This window comes from Camelus ferus, chromosome 2 (assembly GCF_009834535.1).
Source record: "Camelus ferus isolate YT-003-E chromosome 2, BCGSAC_Cfer_1.0, whole genome shotgun sequence".
NCBI classification, from domain to species: domain Eukaryota; kingdom Metazoa; phylum Chordata; class Mammalia; order Artiodactyla; family Camelidae; genus Camelus; species Camelus ferus.
In genome coordinates this window covers 62,682,448-62,709,355 of record NC_045697.1, presented here as the reverse complement: position 1 = coordinate 62,709,355, position 26,908 = coordinate 62,682,448, and the positions used below count along the sequence as shown (strand labels likewise).

The window sequence follows — 26,908 nt, the reverse complement described above, 5'->3', positions numbered from 1 at the left end:
GTGGAATCCCGGTGCACTTTCAGGCAAGGCACGAGGCAGGAATGAGATGCTTGCTTGGGGGAGGGCCAACTGACCTTTCTTCATAGAAAAAGTACTACCTTTACATGTGTATTCTTCTTGGAGGTAATTCACCCAGATAAAGGCTGTGAAAACTGTACAATAATCGTGATTGTTCTGTTTTCTGGAGAAAAGTTAGTGAAATGAGCAATGTAATAAATGCCCAAATGAACAGTGACCTTTCAGAAAGAATGGGTGCTTTCATGTTAGCTGTGAATCTTGGAATTTCTCTGTGTTGAAATATAGCAGATGCTTTGTGCCTGATCTCTAAATTTTCAAAATGAAGATCTTTTACTTGATTTCTTTGTAGTGACATCATCTCTTATTAAGTGGCTTATTTGCTTACTGCATAAGAGTTCATTGCCAAATATGTTTGTGGAAACTGAGAGACTTAAGCTATGTTACCAACCAGAGGGCATGGTTTTAGGGTGATTTTTAAAATTTTCAGAATTCTGACTTTGCCTTTCTTGACAAATATGAGACTCTAGGAGGATTATTCAGAAGATATTATGACATTCATTTTAAACAAGCAACAGAAATGAGGGGTGAACTGGAAGGTGAAACTTTACAAATTTCATGACCACAGCAGCAGAAAGCTTTTTGCTTTTTCCCAGCCGCAGTGGCCTCCCTGCTAGTCCTTGATCACATCACAAGTACTCTTGCCTGGGCTCCTCCCTCTGTCCGGAAAGCTCTTCCCCAAGATCACACTTGTCTATTCTCTCATCTCCTCAGGTCTTTGCTAAACAACACCTTCTCAGGGAGGTCTACCCTGACCTATTGAAAATGGAAACCATTTTCCTTACTTCTGGGGTTCCTAATTTCCCTACTCTTTATTTTTTCCTTTTTTTTTTTTTTTTTTTTTGTTTGGTCAAAACATGTATCATCTTTAAAAATAATCAATAACTTACTTGTTTTTATGCATGATGTTTATTTTATTTCTCCCCTTCTGAAATACAAGTACTTCCTGAGGTTAGAATATATTTAGTTTGTTCACTGATGTTTTACAAGTATCTAAGAGAGTGCCTGATGCATAGGAGACGATTAAGGAATATTTATTACATTAAGGAGGAAAAGAAGGAAGGAAATAAGGGATAAGCAGAGTGACTTTTATTTCTGTGTCTTTAATAGTTTTACATGCGCTACAGCAACCTTGGTTATGCAACCATTCAAAGTTATAACCAAAATATTTTGGAATAAATATCCTGAAAACTATAAGAAAATATCTTTCTTTGCTGACAAACTGCTCTGGATTGTTTCTGCTTGATATAACTGTGTGAAACAGGCCTCCCTTGATGACTCATTAAAACAATGGTAATAAAAAGAAAGGACTAACAACCTGTGACATACTGAGATTTTATCACATGTAGTTGCCTTGTCTGGGACAGTTGATGCTAATTGTGGAAAAATCCGGACTGGGCTTCTGGTGGAGTTCTCCAGCTAGCACTTGAATGTGTGATTGGTGAGAGTAGTATTCCTTTGTGCAGAATATGCTTTTCAAATAATCTTATTACTCAGGCCAATAATTATACTAGTTTCTATTGTCCATCTGAAATGATAATTCTATTTATAGCTTTATTCCATTTCCAAAATTAGGAAGGACTTCAGATTTTAGTACAAAAGCAATTCATGTGTTTTTTGTCCCAGATCTTTGTCAATCTAATACAATCTATGGACCCTCTACCCAGAAAAATGTGCACTCACATACACACACCAAAGGACTTAGTGGGATCTTGTAAGTCCATCAACAGAGCCCATGATTTAGAGCAATTTCCTGATTGTCCAGATGAGGAAATCTACAAAGGGGAAGTAAGCATTCCAAGGTCATATAGCTGACTGTAATAGACTGAATACCAGCAGTGATTTTTCTATTCACTATGTCACTTCCCCAATCCCTTCCTCAAAATTTACCTTCCTTTTGGGTTTTTAGAAACTGAATTATGGACAGCCAGATGATTTAACTGGGAAAATTTCTTGCTCCAGAATATTAAGAAAACAGGGAAACGTGTACCATCCCCATCTTGCCCCCATTTAAGGCAGACAATATACATTGCAAATAAGACATGAAAATATTTCATTTCTTACAAAATTGGGCTTGCTTTTTATCCTTCTAAAATACTGCTATTTATTTTAGTATTTTAAAGCAGAAATATAAATGATGTAGCAAAATTAACCGTTTGGAGATATTTCTCTTATGGGTACTTACAGGTTCTTCCAAATTTCTGATATGAAAATGAAGCCATAAACCTAGAAATTGCAGCATAGTTATAGCAAAAAAAAAAAAAAAAATTGAGCTGGGAGTTTAAATGGCTGATTTTCATCCCTGCTCTGTCACCAACAGTCTGAATGACCTTTTGAAGATTTCCTAAGACTCTGTCTTATATAATGAGGGATCTATCCTAGAAAATTGTTAAGGCCCAATTTAGCAATAAAGCTCTGAGTTTCTATAATAACTCAAAGAAGATGCTAGTAAACTTTCATTTAAGCCACATCTATGAAATGCAAAAAATTCTAGAGTTTAAACAAAATCATTGAATTTGTTCATTATGAAATTTGAAATAATTTTGTCAAACTCTGATCAAAGCAATTCTGGTGAATGGAAATAAGCAGTTTATTGTTGCTCTAACCATTTGTTAATGACCCCCATTTTGACACTCATTATTCATTCAAGAAATAATGCTTGCTCACTCTGTGTCCAGGAACTTTGCTAGATATTGAGGTTAAAATGATGAGAAAACTATGCACTGTTGTTTTCTTCTTTGAACTTATAGTCTAGTGACAAACAGCAATAGTAATCAACTAATCACCACACAATGTGTGTAATTATAAACTGTGATAAATGCCATGGAGTGCATAATGCCAACAATATCTCAAAGGAGACTTGACCCAGCTACCTCAGGGTCGGAATAGGGACGGCATCACAAAGGCTTCCCTGGTGAAGTGATGTTTGGGCTGAGATCCAAAAAATGACTGGCAATTATTAAAAGTGGGAGTTAGAGGGAAAGCATTCTAGGCAAAAGCAACAAGAGGAAATTTAATGCAGTAGGAGGAGACCGTGGTGAATCAAAGAGGACAGGTGGAGCCAGAAAATATAAGGACATAGCAGGGGCTATGTCACAGTCAGTCATGTTAAAAATATTGGTCTTTATTCTAGAAATAGAGGAACCTATTAAAGCATTTGAAGCCTTTAATATGGATGTCAGGTTATAGGTTTGCATGTTTTTTTTAAGCACCTTTGTTGTGGTATGATACACCTATGAGACCACCACCACAATCAAGATAGGTAATATTTCCATCGCTCCCCAGGAGGTGCAAATTTCGAACTCCCAATTTATGCCTTCCCACCTCCTCTACCCACTGATATCCGTAAGTTTGTTCTCTATGTCTGAGTCTGTTTGTGTTTTGTAGAGAAGTTCATTTGTGTCCTTTTTTAAGATTCCACACATAAGCGGTATCATATGGCATTTTTCTTTCTCTTTCTGGCTTCATTTGATGATCTCCAGGTCCATCCATTTTGCTGCAAATGGCATTATTTTATTGTTTTTTATGGCTGAGTAGTATTCCATCATATGTATGTGTATAAACACACACACACACACACACACACACACACACACACACACACACACACCCCGTATCTTCTTATGCATGTTGAAAAGATGTCTCTGCCTGCAGGGTGGGAAACAGATCAAAGGGAGGAAGGAGTGGAAACCAGGCATGGGTTGGTGGACTGTGATGGAAAGAGAGGAGATGATTGTGAATTCCAAGGTGTTGTTGAGGGAAGAAGAAAGAAATGCATTAATTCAAAAACTATGCAGGAAGTGGTATCAACAAGGTGTAATGATACAGTTCACAAGCCCGGGGGGAAGAGGAATGTGATCAGCATGGCCACTGTTAGCTTGTTGAAGTGGATCAATGGCTTTGCCATTCTCTTGTTGGGTGGTGCCTCGTGAATACCAGGAACACTGCAAGAGGAGTGGCTGCATTGGTGTTCAGCCCTCATGCCCTTTGAGTGTATTTGGCTCATCATTTCTTGATTGATGAGAGGATAAATCTTCTTTTCTTCCTTCTTTCCTTCCTTCCATCCACCCATCCATCTATCCATCCATCCTTTCCTACCATCCTTTCCTTCTTCCCTTTCTTTCTTTCCTCTCTTTTGTGGTTTCTGGATTTGTATTCTTAAGCCAAGAGCTCTCATTGTTCATTTTTATTTTTCTCTTTTTATTTTTGCTAAGTAAATCTCTTGAGCATGCTTGCTTTGGTGTACTCATCTCCTTTTGATGTTAACAGAGAGATATGATCACAGATACCTAAGTGTTTTTGTGAATTTGATCATATGAATGAAGCTACCCTTAGTAATAATTTCTAATTATAAGATACTAGATTAAAGGACAAATAGAATGTCTTGAATTTTAAAATTTTTTAATCAAATATTATTAGCTTCTTAAATATATCAGAATAATACATCTACTGATCTATATTTTTGCCTGTATGCACACAAGAGGTTATTAGCTGTACAGCTCATTTCCTGAAGCCCATTCATTTGACTGGCACAACAGAAACATGCTACAAATACATTGGCAGAGGCATTCAAGTTTTAAGTTCAAACAATGATGTCATAAAACAAAATTTATGTTTCCTTCTATTGAGAACAAATGATCCTCTTGTACTAAGAATATTATAAAAGAAAGTCACTTGAGTAACAGTTGTTATGTGGTGCATGTATATTTACAATATACATGTTCACTAGAACATTTGCTCCATCCCAATCTTTCAATAGTGCTTTGCATGTATTTACTCCTCAGATAAATCCTTGTTGAACAAATGAGCATTTCTTTAACGCTATCTGGAAGTCCCTAGAAGAGTTGGATCCTCAGTGTCCCTGAGGTTTATACTTCTGTAATTTTCTGGACATGTAAAAGTTCTGAATAAACTGTAAAGCCACTGTCTGACAAATAGTACAGCTTCATTATCACATCCCATTTAGGACCTATGTACCTGGAGATATCTTTTGTGCAAGATATAAGCTTGAAATATTTATAGCCTCAGATACTTAAAATAGATTATGTTTCATCTGTTTATTTTTTTCTTAAGAACCAGAATAAAGTTCCTAAACCATGCCATTTTGGGAAAATTAGATCAGATTATAAACAGTTTTTACTATCCCCAGCACAGTTATCCAGAAAATGTTGATTTCAAATGGATAGAAGCATGCATTCTCCGTAATGCTGCCTTAATTTATAAGAGGCTAGCTCACCAAGTGTGTGTCAGATGAATAAAACAAAGCAGGAATGAAAAATGTCAGGCTTGATATTATGATCTATAACATTTAAGTGTCCTTATTTCCTTTGATTTAGCAGAACTGTCATGTTCAGTTTGATGCAGATTTATTTTTAAACACTTGAATGTTACAGACCTTCTAATTAAATTATTAGTCAGATGATGAATGTTGCCATCAACTAACTCATTCAATGCTGATTCCACAAATAAGCCAAAGGTCTTAGACGGCCTTTTAGGTTTCTTTGCAGAAACATCCCATATCATAGACATGATCATAATACTCTTTATAAGAAACTAGTAAGAGATATCAACATTAGTGAAACATTTTCATTTACAGTAAACCTTTTCCTTAAATGTTTAGGAATGATTGATATATTATCTCAAATCATTAGAAGTTTGAGTCTTGCTTTTTACTTGACCTCAGAAGGTAACTAACAAGATTGATAGTTAAATTTAAACCTAATCTAAAAGCTTTGTGACATAGTGAATTCCCTGATTTGTATTTGTGGTGGGAGTGACGTATACTATTAGTATCATTATAATCTTAGGTGAAAGCATAATGTGGTAATTAAAAAACCTAATTGACCTAACTGATTCGCTTCAAAATGTATATAATCAGTACTATCTCGCAATGTGGTATGTGAAGGCAATATTCTATACTCATGAAAGTCTAGTAATATTACGTAAACTGTCTCCACTTAGGAACACATCTTTTATGATGGGCTTTCTATGTATCTCATAGTATTTTCCTGGGTTCAGGATGGATGAATCATAATTCCTAATGACCCTTAATCTTACAAGGTTGTAAATGGGAAAGCACTCTATACATTACATATAAAGTTGTAAGGAACATAGGCTTACAATTTACGTTCTCAGTAAAATTCAATAGCATTCTGTCATTTAATGGATACTTTGTATGTGCTGGGCGCTCAGCTGGGCATGTGAGGAATACAAAGGAGGCTAACACTTGGTTGGCTCCTGCCTTCCAGAAATGTGCCGTCAAGGCAGGGCCACGATATATTTACCCCTGGGGAAAAGGAGCATCTCTGGTCTTTGAGAACAGGTGTCTGTAACAAGTATATATCTATCATAGGAAAAAATGCTTTCTGTTAGAAATGAGAGACGTACCCTGTCAATAAATATTGTACTTTAAATTTTGTTTTTGTCGGTAGACTGAAATTACCTTGCATATATGGAGATAAAAGCCTCCACACTTTGGCTGTTTAGACACAGGAGCATAAAAATACTTCCACCCGAATCCTAGAACCAGTGGTTAATAATTTGTAAGCATTTAACCGTTACTATATGTACATAACTACAAATCCAATTTCAGTCTTCAGAGGGCCAATGGTGATGATAGTTTTGTTTGTTAGAGAAATACATTATAGGAAGAATGTGAAAGAACTACTCCAAGGCACACTGATGAACAGCTTTAAATCATACTTGTGCAGTTGGTTTATTCCTTCATAAATGGTCAATGTGGATTAAAATTCTGCGGAATGCAATGTAAGAGCAGTGCCCGTACTTGTATGAGCTCATTTCCATTGTGCATGTGTCTCACATACATTGCTGTTGCCCCTTCAAATGCAAAGATACCATGATATTTTTGATAGTGTTTCATTAATCAGATACTTTTAAACTGTCAGATGATTTTAAACTTAGGTGTTTCCTTTAAACCTCTATTACCATCTGAGCCATATTTCTACCTTATAATTCAGTGGAAAACCTGGAAAAAAATAATAATTTTAAGTGACAAGAATAAAATGTGCTTATTTATTATGATATGCAATAATCTTATCCCAAACTTCAATGATAATCAAGTTGAATATTCCCAAAAAGTGAGAATAATTTGGTTTTTTTGTCCCTTCAAATACAGGCTTTTAGTTTTCTAACTTTCAGGGAGACATTTGACAGTGGTATTTGTTTTATCAAGAGACAATGGAAAGGTTCTAGTTTCTCAAAATATTCAAAGCACACACAATCTAGAAAAAAATATGTTTACTTGAATTAAAAGGAACAGAAATAAGGTAAATGAGATGCCGATTGTGTTTTGCATACTAATACATAATTATGGGAACTAGAATTTGGTGATATATTTCATCAATCTAATTGTTCTTCTATGAGGGGAAAATGAGTAGTTTGCCAACTCAAATATGAGATAATTCTTTTATAAGAAACTATTAAAACTTTACAAAGCATTTATATATTTAAGTTACAACTTAAATATTCCTCTTTACCAGGTAATTCTGGTATCACTAAGCAGATGTTTCGAAAATTCCAAAAGTAGTATTTAATTCTTATTAAGACTATAGTGTACATTAATACAAAGAATGCTGAAACAGAAATTATGTTGTTGAATAAATAAACAGTTCAATGAACAAATGAAAAATAAAAAGAAGGAATATATAGAGATTTTATTTTCCTGATTAGAGGCGGAAACTATCTTACTTTTTCTTTTGTATTCTTCATACCAACACAGTATGATAAATCTATTTGGAACTCAATTCATAAGAATGAATTCAGTTGCAGCTTTGTGGGTAGTGAAGAAAAATGTGAATTTTGTGTTTAAGGAGATCAAGTAGCACTTAACTGTCAGTGCTTACAGGGGAATGATATGTCTGGGAAGCCGTATTAGCAAATCATCTCCAATTCACATGTGTATACATTTTATTCTATTTGATTGTTGGGAATCCTGAAAAAATGCAGAAGATCCTTTCAATAGACACTGTCCTATTTCATGCCACGTGAGTTTTCTGAGCAGGTACATACAGTTGTGCCTTAAGGCCCCAGTTTTTCCTCAGTGGATTGTATGTAAGTTACTATCTGTAGCAAAATTGGAAAAGGCGTATGCTTCCTACTTCTGTTGCTGCATTTGGGGATCAATATAATTGTCACACAAAGCATGTAATAGCCTTAAAAGTACTTTAACTTGAATGTTATGACATATCTAAAATAGACACCTTAAAAATTACCTTCACAAAATACTAATAACTGCATATAGTAATAATCCTTCTTCCTGCAAAGGGAAACTAACATTTGTGTCTGAACCAAAGGCAGGTGACAAATGTTCTGACTAAAGCTGCTCTAACATCTGTTGTTGGACCCACATGGTAGCCAGCTGGCCTCTGTCTCTGTGCTGGGTTCCTGGTTTACCTGCACCACTGGACTTGGTCATGCATAGGAGACGCCTGGCTTAGTGTAGAGAGCATGGGCTTTAAGTCAGGGAGCGTGGAGTTGGTCTTGTCTTTCTCCTGGGGCTGGATGATGTCATCTAACCCCTCTGAGCACAGATTTTCTCATCTGTGAAATAAAAGTGTTGGATTAAATGAGTTCAAAATGTTTTAAATCTGTGCTTAATGGCTTGAATTTTAGGCCAGTTTGTTCAATTATGCATTGCCAGACCTCTGGAAACTCATTTAACCTTTCTAAACCAAACCTACTAGTCTATAACTGGCCAGCCACTGCACAGGATCAGTGTGTGAATGAAATGATATATTGCAGACAAAAGATAAACAACCAACTGTAATGCACTGTGCAGTTGCAACCTTTTGCTAAGAAGGGCCTACATTTTCTCTGAGTTGTGTTAGATATATGATTATAGAAGTTCACTTGCATATTTATTTATATTTTGATGTTATTTAGTAAGTAAATTGCAAACACAAAAAGGAGAGAAAACATTCACTGAACAGTCTACTTTTTTAGCTAAATAAAATGCCATCATATTACTATTATTTTTTGTCAGATTTCCCCCATATGTTTCCACTGAACATTACATACATGTTACAACTGGAAATAAACAGTTTTGGGAAACACTAGATTAAACAGAGTTAAAATGTTTCTCTTTTAAACTGAAGAAAATCTAGGAGCCCTAATATCTTGTGTTAGGGGTAGAGTTTTTGTCTTCAATCATGTTTTTTTGATGCCAAACCCATGGAGAACAGTTGTGGGTACTCCATGGAACACAGGTGTGAGACGCCCCAGGCTAATGGAAACTATCCCCGCTCCCTCTTTTCTTCCTTTTCTTAATAAGTCTTGTTTTTTAGGTTCTGGATTAGAGGCATTTAGAGGATTATCAGGACTCAGCATCCCATATCCAAATCCTATTCTTTCATAGCCATTTTCTGTAAGCTCCCTTGGTACAAGACCAAAGAAAGGACTCTATTCATAAGAAGCTTTTGTACCAAATCCTGACAAAGCTCCCTGTTGACCTGGATGGGGGCAGGTCTAAGTAGTTTGCGACTGTGAAAATTGGCTGAGGCATCTTCCTGGCCCCTTTCCCTTTTACTCAAAGGCAAGGAAGTCCAGCAAAGGGAAGGAAGCCAGAGAGGTTCTCCTCACTCTAATTTTTCATGCCAAGACTTTTTAGAAGGGGGGCAGGTCCAGAGGAGGAATGACCCCAAGCTCATCTGACTTGAGCACCTTCATGATAAGCACTAAGACCTAGTGTATAATCTTTAAAGCCTTGTATTTTATCTTGTTTCGTTATTTCCAGGATAAAACAGAATCGTTATATAAATGTTGGATCAAATTCAAGATGTATTTGTGGCCAGAGCTTGATAGAAGCTTAAAGTTCCCTATCCCAAGTTCACTTGAGATGGGGTTGTACATCTGCAAAGGGAGGCCAGGACAAGGAGTGGGAGCAGGAACATTTTGCTCTTGGGTCTGGTCTTCCCTCCACCCAGACACTTACGTCCTGGGTGACTGATGTGGTACTCTGTGGTCTGAATGTGGCTGGCTGGTCCTCTCCTCACCTCAGGGGTCTGGGACAGCCAGGCTCTCCTGCCATGACCTCCACATTCCAAGGCCTGATCTGGACCCATGGGAAACCTAGGAATTCCTCTTACGGCGGCCTCGACTCTCAGCAGTCAGGGTGTGTGGGGCTGATGGAGATCGAGCTTGAACTCTCCCACAGGGTATGTCAGACCCCACGTCTTGGTGTTGGTTTGCTCACACACTGTTAGCATTGGGAGCATCCTGCCAGGGAATGAGATGCTGGTCTTCCTGCTCACAGACCTCCCCCAACCTCATGAGTCACCACCTGCCTCTGCAGAGGAGGGTTCTGAGGAAAAGACAAACTAATGTTCCATTTGTTTCCCTGAAAATCTCTTCTTCTTTCTTTTTATGCTTCACTGATGGAAAATAATGAAAGGGTCTGGTACTTGAACTTTTATGATTTAGTTTCACTGTCTCAACTGTGAGCTTATTTCACAGTAGTCCTTGTACCTTCTACTTAGATGTGAGACAGGGAAGGGACCAGCTGTTACCTGGGGGTACAGTGCCCTCAGTCGGTGTTTCACATTGTTGGCAACTTTACGTTGAGCTGTCCTTTCACTCACCAACCATGTGGTTATATAATAAATTGATACAAGTCATTTTTGAGGACATGCTGGAAATCTGTATTAAAAGAATTGAAATTATTTATATTCTTTGAATCAACAATTTCACTTCAGAGAATTTAAATGACCGTAAACTTAGATATAAGGATGTTCATCTCAGCATTGATTATAATATGAAATTGAAAGAAATGCTAGAAGTTTGACAATGGGGACTTAGTTAAATGCATTATGGTTGATCCATACAGTGATCACACTGAGCAGTCATTAAAATGTTGGTGCAGAAGAATAACTGATGAGGAGGAAGGATGTTCTTGCTGCATTAAGTGAAAGGAACAGATTATAAAACAATACGAATAATTTGGATCATATAACCCAGTTTTAATTAAAAAAACAACTGTGTGTATTATATGTATGAATAAGGGCCTGAAGTAGTTGCACCAGGCTCTCTGTTTTTCTCAATGAGGCACTCTGCATTTCCAGTTGGATAATCCTTTGCTTTGGAGAATGCTCCCATTCAACATAGGATGTTTCCCTGTCCTGGTCTTTACTCGTTAAATGCCAGTAGTGCTCCCCAGGCATCGTACCAGACACAAAAAGCCCTCCCACACTGTCCTTGAGGAAACACTACAACTGAGTGACTATTTCTGGGGCACGGATTGCAGTCATCTTACTGTCTCTCTTTGCTCACTTACCCTTTCTCCAATTTCCTATAATAAGTATGTATTGGATTCCTAACAAAAGCATAATAAATAGTATTTGTAATATTCCACACTATTCAGCATTTATGTGACTAAGCGTTCTTCTGCTTTCACTGTAATTAGAACTCAAAGAGCCTAATTTTCCTTCTTAGTCTCCTAGTTCTCACTTACATTTGTTCAACTGATTAAAAAAAATCATCTCAGCTTCATAGATACTGAAAAATACAGTTATAGTGTTTGCTGTACATCCATTCACCTATGTATTTATTCATCCATTCATCTGATATTTGTTAAAACCATGCTATGTGCAATATACTACGCCAGGCATCATCAGAAGAATTGTGCCATATAAGACCAATTTCTAGTGCTCTAGGCATTGACATCTAGCTGTTAATCATGATGCGTATATGTAGTCTACTAATATTATGGACCTTGTTTGAAGATTTCTTCCCCAACCTCTTTCTCTTCCTTTCAAGTTTGAAATAAGGCTGTCTCTGAGTGAGGTATCATAGCATTCATGGTCTCTTATTATTTCTCAAAACATCAGATTATAATTCACTTCTTCCATTTATTCCTCTTGATCCTAGTTATCAAACCAAATTAAGATACCATGTCAACAATTTTCTTTTTGCTAGTAATACTGGGTTCCACATCTGAATTTCAAGATAAATTTTAACAAAGCTCTTCAAGGAGGAATGAGGTGACCTGCCCAAGCAGATTGAATAATTTATTTGCTCTCTCATTTTTGGCAGGCATATCTGATCATTGGGGGCCTAACTCACAATTTGACTTTGCAAAATCTTATTACTAAATCTTAGTATAAATATTTTGGGTTCTGAGATAGCTGTCATCCTCCTATCTTCTTGTATCCTTAAAACTTTACCTTTTGCATTTTAATATGCTTTATTTACAGCATGCCCAAATCCCCAACTTGACAAATAACCTTTCAGTATTTTTGTTAACCTGTCTGATAATATATAAGAACTTGTAAAAGTGTCACTTCTTTGAAATACTTTTTACTATGGTCAGTTTATTTCTGTTGGAGTTAGATAACCCCATCTGCAGTTCATTTTACGTATGAGCACAGGCCTTGTCCTTGGACTAGGAGGACCTTTACAGTCTTTGGCCTCTCTGTAATCTCTGACTGTTAGCTTGTTAGTAGTAACTAGTAGGTCTGATCATCCCAAATGCCTGGGATCACATTTTAAAGTAAATTGTATTTTTGGACCTAAGAGTTTACTAAAATGTAACAAGGATCAAACCATTGATGTATGTATTTGGAAGAGATTTCAGTTGCAAGTAGTAATTAGTTTTTCAGATTTTAAAAATATGGGCAACTATGATTTTTTTAAAATGAAGGCTTTAGGGGAAAATAAATTCCCCAGAGTACCTATTTTTCAGGTAATAAATATCCTGGAACTATTTGAGGAAAAAAGAAGTATATTTCTTATATCTGACAAATATTTGTGTTTTCATCATTTATGGAAAGAATGAAATTTCTTCCATCCTTCACACACTCTTTCTTATTTGAAACTAATTGATACCTTTTAAAAGGAAACTACAAAAGACTGACTTGGGGTGGGAGGGCGTATCTTATGACTGATGGTTTAGTGTGTTTTTTATATATAGGTGTGGGTATGGCACGTGTGTGTGTAAAATGCAATTTGTGGTAGCATTTTCTTTAGAAATCTTGATCTTTTCAGAATTCAACCATATTATAAATGCGTCTACATTGATCTCCATCTTCAGAATACATGAAATGTTTTTTGGCAGTCCTTCCTTTAATAGAATATCCTGGGAATTTGGAAGTTACTAGCCAAGTTAGCCAGTGGCTGTCCACGACCCACAGAATCAAGCCCCAAGGCCTAATCCTGTTATTCAAGGCCCTGTTTTATCCAGTCTTCCTTTCTTTTCAACCAAATATTTCACAATCATTTAACAAAACTCTTCAGTCAAAGCAGACAGTGTCTTCAAAATATCTCCCAGTTACCTAACACAGCCTGTAACTTTTCATTCTGCCTGACCTGTGAGAGGGCTTTAAGCCTCCTGACTGAATTTTACCCAGGCTAGAAAGGCCCACGCAAGCCTTCAGAACTCTGAAAACTTTCCCAATCTGCTGAAATGCATAGTCATCTCACCTTACTTCGCCCTCACAGCATCTGAATATATATCGTACATATTTGGTTGCTCAGGCCAAAACCGTGAAAGCATCCTTGATTCCTCTCCTTACACATCCTCCCTCCAATCCTCTACCTAATCAGTGTACCTGTATTTGAAAATATATCCCTGATCTCCCCAAGTCTCTCTTCCCCATCACCACCACTCTGGCCAGGCCTTCATCGTCTCTCATCTAGACTCCTTCCCTCCCCTCTTACCTGGCCTCCCCGCTTCCACTCACACACCCTGGGTAGCCTGTCTCCACCAGTAATTCTTTTGAAACACACCAAAGCATCCCTCCCCTGCCCTCAACCATCCAGTGACCTCCTGTCACACATAGGAGGGTAGGCTGTGGTCACAGGCCATACGATATCTGGTTCTCAGTAATGTCATTTCCTGTCCCTTTTCTCCTTGGGCACTGCCCTCCAGCTATACTGGCCTCCTTGCTGTTCTTCAGACCTGCCAAACACATTTCCAGTACTCAAGAAAACATAAGAGGAGGGAGGAGGGTATAGATAAGTGGTAGAGTGTATGCTTAGCATACAAAGAGTCCTGGGTTCAATCCCCAGTGCCTCCATTAAAAATAAATAAATAAACCTAATTATCCACCCCTGCAAAAACCAAACAAACAAATTTTTTTTTTGAAAAGGAAACATAGAATTAGTTTTATTCATTTAAATGTGGACTATTTCCTTCTTCTAAAAGCAAATATAAATGATATTGTCTTCTTTAAAAAAAAAAAACAAACCTGACTACCCAGAATTTCTGATCTTTTTTTTTTTTTTTTAGAAGAGAGAAAAATATAATGATGTACCCATGTGCCCATTATCCAGTTTCAGCAATTAACAACTCATGGGTAATCTTATATTCTATTTTAGAGAGGTAAAATATATATAGCAAAAAAAAATTTGCCATTTTAACCATTTTAGGTGTACAATTCAGTGGCTTTAATTACATTCATAATGTTTTGCAACCATTACCACTGTCTACTTCTTTTTTTTTCACAATTTTTCAGTTATTCATGGACATATACACACTATTGTCACATTTTTTTCTCTGTGAGTTATCATAACATTTTGTGTATATTTCCCTGTGCTATACAGTGTAGTCTATTCTACAATTTTGAAATCCCAGTCTATCCCTTCCCACCCTCCACCCCCCTGGTAACCACAAGTCTGTATTCTCTGTCTGTGAGTCTATTTCTGTCCTTTATTTATGCTTTGTTTTTGTTTGTTTGTTTGTTTTTGTTTTTGTTTTTTAGATTCCACATATGAGCGATCTCATATGGTATTTTTCTTTCTCTTTCTGGCTTACTTCACTTAGAATGACATTCTCCAGGAGCATCCATGTTGCTGCAAATGGCATTATGTTGTCGGTTTTTATGGCTGAGTAGTATTCCATTGTATAAATATACCACCTCTTCTTTATCCAGTCACCTGTTGATGGACATTTAGGCTGTTTCCATGTTTTGGCTATTGTAAATAGTGCTGCTATGAACATTGGGGTGCAGGTGTCATCCTGAAGTAGATTTCCTTCTGGATACAAGCCCAGGAGTGGGATTCCTGGGTCATATGGTAAGTCTATTCCTAGTCTTTTGAGGAATCTCCACACTGTTTTCCATAGTGGCTGCACCAAACTGCATTCCCACCAGCAGTGTAGGAGGGTTCCCCTTTCTCCACAGCCTCTCCAGCATTTGTCATTTGTGGATTTTTGAATGATGGCCATTCTGACTGGTGTGAGGTGATACCTCATTGTAGTTTTGATTTGCATTTCTCTGATAATTAGTGATATTGAGCATTTTTTCATGTGCTTTTTGATCATTTGTATGTCTTCCTTGGAGAATTGCTTGTTTAGGTCTTCTGCCCATTTTTGGATTGGGTTGTTTATTTTTTTCTTATTGAGTCGTATGAGCTGCTTATATATTCTGGAGATCAAGCCTTTGTCGGTTTCACTTGCAAAAATTTTCTCCCATTCCGTAGGTTTCTTCTTGTTTTATTTCTGGTTTCCTTTGCTGTGCAGAAGCTTGTAAGTTTCATTAGGTCCCATTTGTTTATTCTTGCTTTTATTTCTTCTAGGAGGAAATTTTTAAAATGTATGTCAGATAATGTTTTGCCTATGTTTTCCTCTAGGAGGTTTATTGTATCTTGTCTTATGTTTAAGTCTTTAATCCATTTTGAGTTGATTTTTGTATATGGTGTAAGGGAGTGTTCTAGCTTCATTGTTTTACATGCTGCTGTCCAGTTTTCCCAACACCATTTGCTGAAGAGACTGTCTTTATTCCAATGTATATTCTTGCCTCCTTTGTCAAAGATGAGTTGACCAAAAGTTTGTGGGTTCATTTCTGGCCTCTCTATTCTGTTCCATTGGTCTATATGTCTGTTTTGGTACCAATACCATGCTGTCTTGATGACTGTAGCTCTATAGTATTGTCTGAAGTCTGGGAGAGTTATTCCTCCAGCCTCTTTCTTTCTTTTCAGTAATGCTTTGGCAATTCTAGGTCTTTGATGGTTCCATATGAATTTTATTATGATTTTTTCTAGTTCTGTGAAATATGTCCTGGGTAATTGGATAGGGATTGCATTAAATCTGTAGATTGCCTTGGGCAGTGTGACCATTTTAACAATATTGATTCTTCCAATCCAAGAGCATGGAATATCTTTCCATTTTTTAAAGTCTTCTTTAATTTCCTTCATCAATGGTTTATAGTTTTCTGTGTATAATTCTTTCACCTCCTTGGTTAGATTTATTCCCAGGTATTTTATTACTTTGGGTGCTATTTTAAAGGGGATTGTTTCTTTACTTTCTTCTTCTGTTGATTTATCGTTAGTGTAAAGAAATGCAACTGATTTTTGAACGTTAATTTTGTAACCTGCTACCTTGCTGAATTCTTCAATGAGCTCTAGTAGCTTTTGTGTGGACCTTTTAGGGTTTTCTATATATAGTAACATGTCATCAGCATATAATGACACTTTTACCTCTTCTTTTCCAATTTGGATCCCTTTTATTTCTTTCTCTTGCCTGACTGCTGTGGCTAGGACTTCCAGGACTATGTTGAATAGGAGTGGTGATAGTGGGCATCCTTGTCTTGTCCCAGATTTTAGTGGGAAGCTTTTGAGTTTTTCACCGTTGAGTACTATGCTGGCTGTAGGTTTGTCATGTATAGCTTTTATTATGTTGAGATATGTTCCCTCTATACCCACTTTGGCGAGCGTTTTTATCATAAATGGGTGTTGAATTTTATCAAATGCTTTTTCTGCATCGATTGAGATGATCGTGTGGTTTTTGTCCTTTCTCTTGTTGATGTGATGTATTACACTGATTGATTTGCGTATGTTGAACCAGCCTTGTGTCCCTGGGATGAACCCCACTTGGTCATGATCTATAATCTTTTTTATGTGTTGTTGGATTCTATTTGCTAAAATTTTGGTGAGGATTTTGGCGTCTATGTTCGTCAGTGATATTGGCCTATAATTCTCTTTTTTGGTAGTGTCTTTGCCTGGTTTTGGTATCAGGGTGATGATGGCTTCATAGAATGAGTTTGGGAGTATTCCCTCCTTTTCAATCGTCTGGAAGAGTTTGAGAAGGACTGGTATGAGTCCTTCTTTGTATGTTTGGTAGAATTCCCCGGTGAAGCCGTCCGGTCCTGGACTTTTATTTGTAGGGAGGTTTTTAATTGCTATTTCTATTTCCTTTCTAGTGATCGGATTGTTCAAGTGTTCAGATTCTTCTTGATTCAGTTTTGGTGGACAGTATGTTTCCAGAAACTTGTCCATCTCCTCTAGGTTATCCAGTTTGGTTCCATATAGTTTTCCATAATATTCTCGTGTGCTATTCTGTATTTCTATTTTGTTTGTTGTAATTTCTCCATTTTCCTTTCTTATTTTGCTAATTTGTGCTCTCTCTTTTTTCTTCTTTGTGAGTTTGGCCAGAGGTTTGTCGATTTTATTTACTTTTTCAAAAAACCAGCTTTTGGTTTGGTTGATTTTTTCTATGGTCTTGTTAATCTCTATTGTATTTAATTCCTCTCTGATTTTTATTATTTCCTTCCTTCTGCTGCTTTTTGGGGCTTTTTGTTCTTCTTTTTCTAATTCATTCAGGTGGTGGGTTAAATTGTTTATTTGAGATTGTTTTTCTTTTTTGAGGAAGGCCTGTATCGCTATAAACTTCCCTCTTAGCACTGCCTTTGCTGTGTCCCATAGGTTTTGAGTGGTTGTGCTTTCATTATCATTTGTCTCAAGGTATTTTTTAATTTCAGTTTTGATTTCCTCATTGATCCATTGTTTTTTCAATAACATATTGTTTAATCTCCATGCTTTCCTTTTTTTCTCCTTTGTTTCTCTGTTGTTGATTTCCAGTTTCATGGCATTGTGGTCAGTAAAGATGCTTGAGATCATTTCTATCTTCTTAAAATTTTTGAGGTTTCTTTTGTGCCCAAGTACATGATCGATCCTGGAAAATGTTCCATGTGTACTTGAAAAGAATGTATATCCTATTTTTGGGGGGTGTAATGCTCTGAAAATATCCACCAAATCTAGTTTTTCTATTGTAGTATTTAATTTCTCTGTTGCCTTGTTTATTTTCTGTCTGGAAGATCTGTCTAGTGATGTTAATGCAGTGTTAAAATCTCCAACTATGATTGTATTCCCATCAATATCCCCCTTTATCTCTGTTAGTAATTCTTGTATGTACTTAGGTGCTCCTATATTGGGTACGTACAGAATTTCTGATCTTAACTTTCAAAAGACAAACTGCAAGGATGTGTAAAATGGCAAAGATATTCTCTACTTCAGATTTCCACGTGACTCTGGTGCCTATTAGTACTTTGGTATACTGTGGAATATGAGCCTATTCTAATGAAATTACTTAAATACATCATACTTATCACAAAATTTCTTGCTTTTCCATACTTTTATAGCAACTCCTAGTGGATGGTACATGGATACATGAAATTAACTTTCTCCTTAACAACAAAGCAACGATTTCACTCATAAGATAACTCTTGGAGATATCAGAACTACTTATCACTATGCATTATTCATACTGCAATAAATGTTTTCTTAGTAAACCACATAAATCAGAATGACTGTTGGACAGATGGGCAGAACCACATGCATCCACTATTAGGCAGTTGGTGAGCCTAAGATGCCAGAAAGAAGATTAAGACTAGCAAGGCAGGAAGCTTCCGATTGCTCTTAAAAGGGGATGATCTTGTGCTCCTGACTTTCCACTGTGTGTTTTCCTTTGAAAGTAATGTCTTCCAAAACAACTTTCCACATTTTATATCCAAACACATACTCAATGCTTTCGTATGGTAATTGATATATAAATAACAAAATGAAATGTTTAGGCAGATTGAAAAAAGAACTTCCCCTGCTTCTGCCTTTTATGCGAGGATGACATCTATGAAATGTGTTTCCTCTGCAAGGAATGTGACAGTGTTCAGTTGCAAGAAGATGAAAGGGAGCAAAGCCTGCTCGCTGAGGAACAATGTGTCGTTTGTCACCGTCGGGGCTCATCAGCCGTGCGGAAGTCTGAGCGGCCCCGGCTGAAACAACAGGCTTCTTGACTTATTTTCCCCTGGAATACTTTAGCAGTAATGATTTCATTAGGAGCAGAGAAAAACCTTTAGAACTAGTTAGCTTTTGTGATGCAGAGCAGTTGTCTCTGAATTTTGATCAAGATTCAAGAGAAAGGCTTTGTAATTTATTGTATCCATCGGTTATACTGGTTTATCTAGAGCATTCTAATTTCGGGAGCCATCTTGGGGTGTGATAGATTTTCTGCACAGTAAGCGAAGATCCATTCAAAAGCACAGATAAGTTCTGCCGACTGTAATGTCTGATCTGGTTGAAACCATTTTGATTTAGCAGTTCCTCCTTTGTGGGAGGGAACCAACTGACATCATACTGCAGAATTATGTGTAAGAACCACTAGCTTCACATCCAGTGCAAATTTTGCATATATTTGCTCTTTCTTAATCCAAAATAGATGTCTCAGACCTACGTGCTGGGGAAAATTATGTGAACAAGATGGTTTGAGGGCCCAGCCCTTTTCAACTTCCTGTGCTTAGACCCCTTCTAATAGATAGAGTAAAATTTGAAGAGCCTTAGAGTAGATCCTCGTGTCCGACCCATACTGCCTCACAAAGGTAGGAGTGATGGTACTCAAGGTGATAGTGACGATCTGTGCTTTTTTATGCCCAGACAAATTTGGATGTTTGCTTGGAATTCATACTTTCTACCACATTAAAAATTTGGGGAAATTAGTTATTTCCCAAATACGGATATATGTGAATATGAATCAGTGTACCAAATTTTATTTAATTTATCCATTGTTCTTTTTTTGTGTGTGGAATTATTTCAGCCCAAAATGTTCACTTATTTTTTCTCTACCCAGTCTTTGAACCCAATCAGCCAAACACATAGAAAGAGATGGATTATGCTATCCTCAATATAAATTCTTCTTTTAAAATTAATTTTTAAAGTTTAGTAAACTTTGCTTTTGAAATTGTATATTCCTGTAATGTCTTTGTGAACTTTCTTCCTTTTTACTTTGTTTGTTTGTCTATATTATTTATTTTTCAGATTGATTTGAAACTTGCTTTTAATGTCAATACCTAGGAGCTTCTCTCTCAATTCTAAATATTTCTTTCTTAATTTGTTTTCTATATGTTCATTTTCTTATTGAAAGAAGATTTATTAGTTTTTTTAGCATTAAATTTGTTACTTTAGGGAATATGCTTTAAAAGATTTTCAATGCAATTCCCAGTTAATACAGCACTGAGGTTTTTCCTGTTAGAGTTACGTTGCTTTCTGTACATCTCGCTGGGAGAGAACTTGGCATAAGACTGATGTACTTGCTGATATTAACTTTGTCTTTGAGAAAACCATTGTTTGGTTTCATTCAGGCACATTTCACACAAGCTGATAGAGCCAACACTTCTTTTCAGGGCCAATTATTGTCTAGATATTAAAACTTGCTGTCTTTTATCTGCTCATTTCCAGCCCTTTATGTGATCTATATTAGACACATTTGCATTCTTAGTTTTCATTCTTTTTAAACGTTGTATTTTCACCGAAGGTTGAAAGTGGTCCCTTAGACAGCAACCGGTAATGACTCTAACAGCAAAACTATTTAAAAAGCTACCTTATGGGCAAATATAGCGCCTATAAAGACCCTACACAAAAATTATATGAGGTCCTATTTATCTTACTACCTCCTTTCACATCTAGTATTCAACTAATATTCAGTGAATTTCTGTGCAGTGCCGTATGCTATGATAAATTTTAGGATGCAAGAATGAACAAGAAATGTTCCTAGATTTTGGGGAAAAAAGAACATCTCTGTGTAACAGTTATTCTGACAAATCTCATTAAAGCTAAAAGAATGGTTTTCCCGGATCTATTTTAAACTCTGGACACTTAGTTCAGTGTCTTTTTCTCCTTATCAGGCTGGAATCATTACAAGTCTCTTAACTTCAAGAAAACCATGGAAATGAGACAGACAGGATACTAAGTCTGCCACAAATTTGTCTTCATATTCTCTTGGGTCTTGCTTGGTGCTGAAGGTCACAGATAGGATGAGGTGGTTGTTGTGTCTGTTTTCTTTCCTTTCTTTTTTTTTTTTTTATAAAGAAAAAATTAAAACAGCAATATGAGCATAGGACCCATGTCAAAAACTGATTCTCTAGTAAATAGGAATCTTGCCCTTTAGGATCTCCATGTAAAGAGTTCCCATATTTTCCCACTGTCAGCAGCTGTAATCTGTTGCATGTGGTATAGTTTGAATTCCAGAAATTTGAGTTCTAGCAATGGCCCCTGCAGTTAAGGATATATGAGGTAGCCTTCTCTAGCTCTCCATTAAGAATGGAATTACACTAAACTCATTAGCTATGTAACCATGAACAGATTGTTTTGTTATCCATTTATATCATCTGTATGAAATGAGAATAATAAAATTCACATCTCAGAGATGTGGTGACCACCTGGGATAAATGTGAGCCCAGAGCCTGGCACAACCAAGCTTCCTATTACTAGTCCTCTCGTGTTCTCCCTTAGTCCTCCGGAGGACACTGGTGGCACCATGGCTGCAGCACTGATCATACTCTACTGGGCTTACTTGTCAACTTCTCTGCCCATCGTGAACTCTTTGGAGTAAGGACCACCACCGATACGACCTTATGTTATAGGTGGTCCTCTGTGATTCTCAAATTGTTCACATAGTTTCAGGTACACAGCATAGTTATTAAGGGCTTGTTGTTGTTACAACAGCTTCACAGTAAGATAGGAAGAAAAAAAGAACGTGTTTTCCATTTTTTAAATTGATTTTTGAGGCTTGATGAAATCAAGTGAACCAAGGTGACATGATTAGCGAATGGCTCAGATGGAACAAACTGAATCCCAAGGATGCTGAGCTCAGTGCTTGCCCTACTATATCGTAGAGATCGCTGCATGTCCCAGGAGAGTTTCACATGTTGTATCCCATGATTCCCCTCTGTTTGTTTGTATATATTAGAAAAGGCATCCTGCTACTCAAAATTGCTAACAATGAACAGGTACTGACAGCTATTAGCGCTTACATCTTTACCAAATGAAACACTGACATCAGTATAAGAATGGACAGGGAAAGGTTTATAGCCTAGGTACATCATTAAGTCAACTTTCTTTAACTACTTATTAAACTGTTAGTTTAACTGTTAGAAAATTCTTCATATTTAACATACAGCCTTTTTATAATTTCAACACATTTCCTCATCACTGTAATAGAAAAGCAGAACCTTTGATCCTCTGATCTTTTCTTGGCCAGTTGCCTATCCACAAAATAGCTCTCAAACTGTAAAGCCTACCTATTAGGATGACGAAAATCCAGAACATTGACAGCACCTAATGCTGGCAAACATGTGAAGCAATAATGACGACCAGTTGTTGCTGGTGGGAATGCAAAATGGTCCAGCCACTTTGGAAGACAGTTTGGCTGTTTCTTACAAAACTAAATATATTCTTCTCATATGATCCAGCAATCATATCCTAGACAGTTACCCAAAGGAGTTGAAAACATATTCACACAAAATCCTGCACATAGATATTTATAGAAGCTTTATAGATATGCGCCAAAACTTGGGGAAAATTAAGACATTCTTTAGTAGGTAAACGGATAAATAAATTGTGGTACATTCAGACAATGAAAGATTATGTGATAAGAAAAAGAAATGAGCTCTCAAACCACAAAACCCATGGAAGAACCTTAAATGCATATTTCTAAGTGAAATAAGCCAATCTGAAAAGCCTACAGTACTGTATGATTTCAACTGTATGGCATTCTGGAAAAGACAAAAGTATGGAAACAGTCAAAAGACCATTGATTATCAGAGGTTGGGGATGGGACAGAGGGATGGAAGACTAGGTAGAGAAGAGAACATGTTCAGGGCAGTGAAGCTATTCATAATGATACTATTATGATGGACACATGACATAATGTATTTATTAGAACTCTTGGAACTGGACAACACACAGAGTAAACCTTAAGGTAGACTCTGGACTTTAGTTATAATAATGTACCACATTGTTACCACAGAACAAGAGTAGAGTAGAAGGATAAAAAGAAGTACACTCCACAAAAGAAACCAATAAAAATAGCAGACATGGGAAGAAATAGCAATGAAAATATAAAAGTCTCAAAAATGGGTTTGGTAGTGTTTTATGGAATGTACTACAATTCCACCTGGAGTGCATAATATTTGGCAAGCCAGGTTTGTGTCTGGAGAAGTCCTTGTAAGATTTACGCAAGGATTCATTAACAATGAGCACACACAATACTCAGATTCCAGTCACTCTTGCTATGCAAAACATGGACAAGAATATACTAGAAAGAAGGAGTTCATGACCACACAGGCAGTCCTGTCCTGCTTTCAGTTATGTTCCTCTGAAGGCTGCTGTGTACGTGGTAATACAGACCCATAAGATGGTTACCTTGACATTCACACAGCTGTATGTTTGCACACACTAATACGCGTGGCCTTTCTACCTAGTTGATACTTGATTCTTTTACTCATCTCTAGTTTATTCCCTAGAGCATTCTCTACAAAAATGGTGTCTCACAGTTTCTCAGTTTAGACCTTTAATCTGCTGTGTAGTTTCTTGACTCCCTCTCCGAGTTTTGCTTTTTTTCCTTTAGCGATGTCATACATGCTCGTGACTATTCCTTGGCACATTTCTAGCAGGAGCTCTTTCTCGTATTTCGTTGTCCACGGCACATATTTACTTAGATGTCACACTGTCACTTTGATTCAAAGAGTCTAAAATTGACCATAACCTTTCCTGCAAACAAGGTGCTCCTGTATGTAAGTTATTATTGACACCAGTATTTTCCCAAGACCCGCAGTATGAACTGTTGGTGTATTTATAGTCCCCTCTTTCCCACATTTAGCCATAAAATGATTTTAGGATCCTTTTCTCTCCTATCTCTTTCATTACGGTTTAGGTAAGACTCTCATCATCTCTTGCCTACATCTATGCAGCAGGCTCTCAGTTCACCTAGCTGTGGTTTTCCCTTTCCTCCCAATAAACTTTCAGCAGCCAGATATATAACTTCACACATACAGACACATTAAACTGATTCCTCATTCATTAGAAGCCAGTTTATATCATTAGATGGATATTTTAGTGTTCACATTTTGGTTCCAATGTTATATCTTCCTTCATTTGTTTATTCATACACTTATGAGCTGGCTAACCTTTAAACCCCCACCAAATTCAATATCTACCATATGAAATCTCTAATGCTGGCTCACCCATTGTCACAAGAACACATCCATCTTTTCTAACCTTTGTGTATATTTTATGCCTAAAACCCTTTCTTAAATCTCATTTATCCAAGACACATACTTTTGCCCTAGATCACAAAAATCCCTGCCATAAATTCTTACAGAACCTGTTGCCTATGCGACTTTGCCAAACTTCTCAGAGATGGCTGCTCGTGTCACCTTTTTGGTACAAAATCTTTTTTTACAACTTCATTGTAGTGACTTTAGTGGTGCATTGTGATTTTTTTCCTCTTGGATTCCTCAGTAGCTAATACACGTTTTTTGCATATGCTAGGTACTCAATAAATATTTCCTGTTGATCTCTATACCTGCACTGTCCAATATGGTAGACACTAGGCTCATGTTACTACTGAGCACTTGAAATGTAACCAGCCTGAATTGAGATGCAGGTGTAAAACACACACTTGATTTCAAAGACTTAGTGTGAAAAAAAAAAAAGCCATAAAATTTCTCAATAATTTGTATACAGATTACATGTCAAAACTGAATGGTACATTAAATAAAATATAAAATTCAACTGTTTCTTTTTACGTTTTTAATGTGGCAACTAGAAAATTTTAAACTACACATGTAACTCACATAATAATTATATTGGACAGTGCTGCTTAGACAATAATATGCATGAGTATTTAATGCATACTATAAGCAATGTGAGCAGTTAAATATTCATATTGTTTGATGGTATATTATTTTTAAAGTTGGTTCTTATGTATATGTGTTTATAAATGGCAATATGAGAGTGCAGGTTAATTATAGGTCTTCATCTTTGGACTAACTTGTAAAGCTACAGGAGAGGACCCAAGTTATCTGAATACTTAAGTAATGTGTTCACTTGCAGAATTTTGAGAATGTTGATACACCTTCATATATTGCTTTTAATTTTCTGTCTCAGTGAAAATTTTCCTTTAAATGCACGTGTAGTATTCAGATGAATGCTTGTTTTCTACAAACCTTGTCATGGCACTGTGATTGCCAGGAACATTCTGGGAAAGCCTTTAGACCACCCCGCAGGTTTGTGATCTGTGTAGAGGAAGGCAGAAGGGAGAATTGGGCAGGAAGAGCCTCAGGCTGCAGTGTGGCTTGGAGGATATCTTAGCTTCCAACAGGGAGTTCTGGTATAAGGATTGCTTGTGGGAGTTGTGCACTGGGCAGAAAGGTCCAGGTCCTAGTTTTAGTGCTGTTCTGGGTCATTGCCTGCAGCCTGGCCATAGTTCTTATACTGCAGTGGATCTCCAGGCTGCTGCCAGAGATAGACAGCACTCCTGGCCCTGCAGTAGACTTTTGAATACAGATCTCAGAGGTGTGCCTTCACAGCTACCACTCTGGGCCACGGCCAAGGTAAGGGAGGGAATTAACTACAAAAAGACACAAAGGAAATTTTAGGGAGATAATGAAAATACGTAACTTCTTGATTGTGGTGGTGGTTATATGGGATCATTATATTGAAACTCTAGAAATGTACATTTAAAATGTATGTATATTATTGTAGGCAAATTATACCTCAATATAGTAGACCTTTTAAAGTTACAGATTCTCCTTTATATATGAGAGAACCAATCTAAGACCACCCTTCCCACCAAAAATTAGTTGCCTTGTGATCGGCACAGTGGACGTTAACTTGAAGATAATGAATGAAACATGTGACATTCAGCAAGGGAGGAGAAGATGGAGCTTGTCCTGAATTACAACCTCAAAAGGTCTACTAATAACATACGTTTGAAAGCATTATAGTATTTTCCCAGTATAAAATATCAATCTATAATGGGGTTAGATTATTTGTCCAGGGAAAGAAAACCTTGAAAATCTATTATGGGGTCTAGAGAAGTAGAACAGGAAGGACCTCTTTACTGGGGAGATATTTCGCGTTCAGAGCATGTGGAATGGAGTCGTGTTGGTTATGCAGGGATGATTTTCTATCACTGGTCATGTGATGAGCTGATCTTCTTCCCCCTAATTTTCCCTTCTCCTCCTCCTGCGATCTGTCATTTCAGTCATCTTCAATTCTTCCTCTCCCTCCCCTGCTTCCTTCATTGTAGGCAGTTGTAACATTCTGTGATTTCACTTTCTCTATACCGTATTTCTGGAATTCATCTCAAGACTTGAAAATCTCTTAAGTGGACAATTGCAGTGATCTCCAACTAGTCTTCTTTTCTTTTCCTGCTGACATCCAAATCCATGTCTCATAATTGTCCAAGTTGTCACCCACCTAACCCCCATGGATGTTTCTCCTTTGGATTCAGGGTGCACTCCTGGGTATCGATCTGGCTGCACAAGCGCTTCCATGCACAGGTCAGGCTTTCTCTCCCACCTCCTGTGTTGCCTCTGTGGCTCCACATTTTCCTGTCTAGTTGCTTGGTGCTCCCTTAGTGTGCTCTGCATATCTTTTCATCAATATTATGGCTTTTGATACATAGTAACTTTGTCAAATAATTTATTTCCAAAATTTGACAAGGAACTTCCTGAAGGCAAGGGTTGTACCTTTCTCATTTAAAAAAAAAAATCTGCAGCATTTTACAAAGACCTTAAATACAGAGGAGCCCCAGATGAACTAAATCGCTTGT

The 26,908-nt window shown here is 37.0% G+C and overlaps 1 protein-coding gene across 8 annotated transcripts in view; it reads left to right on the top strand.

The window, feature by feature from the left end:
* SNCA (synuclein alpha) overlaps positions 1 to 26,908 on the top strand; it is a 232,472-nt gene that overhangs the window by 132,852 nt on the left and 72,712 nt on the right. The gene's annotated exons all lie outside the window — the stretch shown is intronic.